The sequence below is a fragment of the Eutrigla gurnardus genome, assembly GCF_963514095.1.
Source record: "Eutrigla gurnardus genome assembly, chromosome: 12".
Taxonomy (NCBI): domain Eukaryota; kingdom Metazoa; phylum Chordata; class Actinopteri; order Perciformes; family Triglidae; genus Eutrigla; species Eutrigla gurnardus.
The window spans coordinates 546,729-550,948 of NC_139926.1; positions in this window are offsets into that span (position 1 = coordinate 546,729).

Here is a 4,220-nt window from a genome sequence, read left to right on the forward strand (position 1 = left end):
TGTGCGACGCGTACTGATGACGTCACCAGGACGTTGGTACGTGTTTTTTTTTTTTTTTTTTTTTTTTTTTTTTAGAAACTTTATTAAGTCATCTTGGTGCAATACAATTCAATACACCAACAGAACATCGCCAGGGGGTTTCAATACAGACAATGCAGAGACAAGCTTTCATACAAAAACATTATAAAGTGTACATAAATTCAAAGTCTTTATAGCTTTCATGTTGATGGATTTTTTAATAGACTTGATGTATTGTTTGGCTTCATTTTCAAAAATAAGAAAAAGTGGTTTTTGATTAGTTTAACGACATTTATGAATGTGCCATTTGGCTAATTGTATAACAAGATTGATGATATAGTATTGTTTTTCTTTAGAAGATGGATTGTCAGTGAAGCCAAATAATACATGTTCAAAGCACAGGGAAAAAAGAGGTTCAATCGAAAAACAAATCAGGTTACAAATATCTTCCCATAATTTAGTTGAGAGAGGGCAAGACCAAAATAAATGAAAAATATCTTCAGGGTGTCCTACACAGAAAGAGCAGTTTAAATCTATATCTTTTTTAAATCGTTGTAAAAAAACTTTTGATGGGTAAATTCTGTGAATTATTTTAAAAGATACTTCTTTTACCTTATTATTAACTACCGTATATATCTCTGGTAAATTCCAGATTTTTTTCCAATTAAGGTTATTAACAATGTTATTCCAATAAGCTATTACATATGGAGTTGATACAACTTCTTTCTGAAATAAAGAGCGTATATTACGGTTACTATTGCGTGTCGAGGAGAAACAAATTTGGCCTATATCTAGTTCGGTTGGATCAAAGGGCAAAAGTGTTGGGTTTTGTACTAATGTACTTCTAAATAACATAATTGCTCCAGAAGGGATCGCATTTATGACAATATTAAATTCACTAATAGGAACAGGGATTCTGTATTTTAGGATAAATTCTTGATATGAAAATAATGATCCGTTTGAGTTAAACAACTGATGAACCAAAAGTATGTTGTGCATAAACCAATGGGGTTAAAATAAAGATTTGTTTCTATATATAATGTCTCTATTATTCCATATGTAGTATCTATGTGGGGAAAAATTATGTTTATAGATTAATGACCAGGAGAGAAGCATCTGTTTGTGGAAGTTGGATAGTTTTAAGGGGATTTTTACAATATTGTAATTACAAAATAAAAGGAAATTTAAGCCTCCTAATTTAGAGAAAATAAAGTTTGGTATGAAATTCCAAATTGAAGAGGGGTTCTTGAGGAATTGTTTTAGCCAATTAATTTTAAATGTATTATTCAAAGTGTGAAAATCTAAGAAGTTAAGACCGCCCTTATCATAAGAATTCATTATTACTGATTTTTTTATGTAATGGTTTTTGTTTCGCCATACAAAGTTAAATAGCATCTTGTCAATGTTTTTTGAGATCTTTTTATTAACATCAAGAGATAAAGCAACATATGTAAGACGGGATAATCCCTCAGCTTTGGTCAGCAAAATTCTGCCTCTCAATGACAAATCTCTCTGCAGCCATTGATTAAATTTTTTCTGGGTTTTATCAATAATTAAATTAAAATTTAGATCGCATCTGGCTTCCTTATCCTTAGTAATGACAATACCTAAGTAAGTAATAGAGTCTTTTACAGGTATATTACTTATGGAAGGGATATTACAGGATTTAAGAGCAAGCAATTCACATTTCTTTACATTCAAGCAAAGTCCGGAAGCAATAGAGAAAGTACTTATCAAATCAATGGCTAAAGGTATCTGAGAGCTATCTTTTAAGAATAAGGTTGTATCATCAGCCAGTTGGCTGATGATAACTTCGTTCCCCGCCATAGAGATACCTTTTAATGGACTAAGCTTTATAGAGTCGGTGAGTAACTGCGTACATAAGAGAAAAAGGTAAGGAGAAATAGGACATCCCTGCCTGACCCCGCGTTTCAGGAAGAAACGGGGAGAAGTACCAGCATGCAATTTGATTGAGCAGTTTCCATTGGTATACATTGTTTTAATGGCACTGCTAAAGTACGAACCAAAACCAAATTTTTTTAGGGCATGAAATATAAATTTATGTTCGATTGTATCGAAAGCCTTGTAGAAATCTAAAAAAAGAATGAAACTTTCATCAAGGCATAAGTCTGAATAATCAATTAAATCAAGCACTAATCTGACATTGTTAGAAATATGTCTATTTCTCATGAGCCGGATTGGGTTTCATCAATTATATAGTCTAAAACAAATTTAATTCTTTTAGCAAAAATCAATGCAAACAATTTAGTAATTGTTTAGTAAACAAATTGGGTGCCAATTGTCAATAAAAAGTTTGTCTTTCTTTGGTTTTGGTATTAGAGATATAAGGCCTTGGGTTAAGGTAGGAGGAAGCGATTCATTTCTTATACATTCTGAGAATAGACCTAAGAGGAAAGGTGCAAGTTGTTTAGAAAATGCTTTATAAAATTCAGAAGTAATACCATCTGTGCCTGGAGATTTATTAAGTTTGAGGTGTTCAATGGCGAATAAAACTTCCTGTAGTGTTAGTGGTTTGTCGCAAGATTCCTTTAAGTCAATATCAATAGATTTTGTTTCTGTAAGAGACCCTAAAAATTGACAGGTAGATTCTTCACAGTATTTTGAATTCTGAGCAATATTTAGCTATTTTACGGGGGTCATCTATAATGTCTCCATCAATATTTAATTTTTGTATAGTGTTATTTTTAGCATAACATTTTTCAAGTCTGAAAAAGTAAGCAGTATTCTGCTCCCCTTCCTCTAGCCATCTTCTTCTACTTCTCACAAAGGCCCCTTCAGCTTTCACTTTATAAACGTCATCTAATTTGTTTTGTAAACTAATTAAACGTTGAGAATCACTTTCAGTTAAATTTACAATAATTTTTTGTGTTATTAATGTAATTTCTGAGATTAGAGTTTCTTCTTCAGCTTTTTTGGCCTTAGCAATCGAACTTCCATATGCTCTCAAGAATTTTGATATTTCAAATTTTAAGAGTTCCCAATTACTACAAAAATTATTTTCTAATAAAGATTTTTGCCAAAAGCGTTCAATTAATGATTGGACAGTTTTAGACACAGTGTCATGTTTTAGAATAAAGCTGTTCAGTTTCCAATATGAACTTCTATGGTGGATATTAGGATTAAGAGAGATTTGTATCGAAATTGCTTTGTGGTCTGTTAAAGGAGTAGTGAGGATATTGACATTGATAATATTACTATCAAAACAGTTCGAAATCAAACAAAAGTCTATGCGGGATAAGCTAGAACATGTTTTATTGCTCCAAGTATATGAACTCACAACAGGATTTTTTTCTCTCCATATATCAATTAAATTGAATTTATGCATAAATTGTATTAAATTGGAGGCCATATAATAATTGGATCGCGGAGGCCACCTATCTTGAAGACCATCCAGAGCAATATTAAAGTCCCCCCCATCACTATCATTCCGTTTGGATATTTAGAAAGCCAATGTAAGAGGCGAGATTCTAACACATCAAGTAATATATCGTTTTCACCCTTCGAATTGTACCCATACAAGTTAACTAGCAAAATGACAGTATCATTGATATTAATAATCAAAATAAAGAAATGTCCTTTAGGATCACCTTCAGAATGTAAAATGTCCCCGTTAAAGGAGTTCTTCAAAATAGCAGCGCCTGCTGCTCTTTCTGAACCATGTGATAACCAAATATCATTACCCCACTGTGCTTTCCATAATTGTGCATCATTCTTAACCGAATGCGTCTCTTGAAAAAAAGAAAAATCATTTTTTTGCTGTTTTGCAAATAGAAATAAAGCTTTTCGTTTGATATTCTGTCTTAGCCCCCTGGCGTTAAGAGAAAAAACAGAAAAAGACAATGTAACAAAAAGTACTAGGAACAAGTACTATAAAAGGTAAAGGTCTTAAGTACTGGGAAAATATAGGGAACAGTCTCTATCCCTTAATAAAATAGAACAGCAATACTGTATAACCCAGTGTTAAACAATCTCCACATGAGGTAGATAATATCAGTAGTAAGAGGCTTCATTTTTCCAGTTTTTAAATGATAGAAAAGGGTAAATATTAAGGGGGAGAAACTGAAAAGAAAAAAACCTTTCAATTACAAAAAGTACGTTTTACATTCCTAATTTCTTTCCTTGTCCCCCATCATTGTAATAATGAGCCATTGTCTATGTCATATCGTCTTGGATTTAGAGAT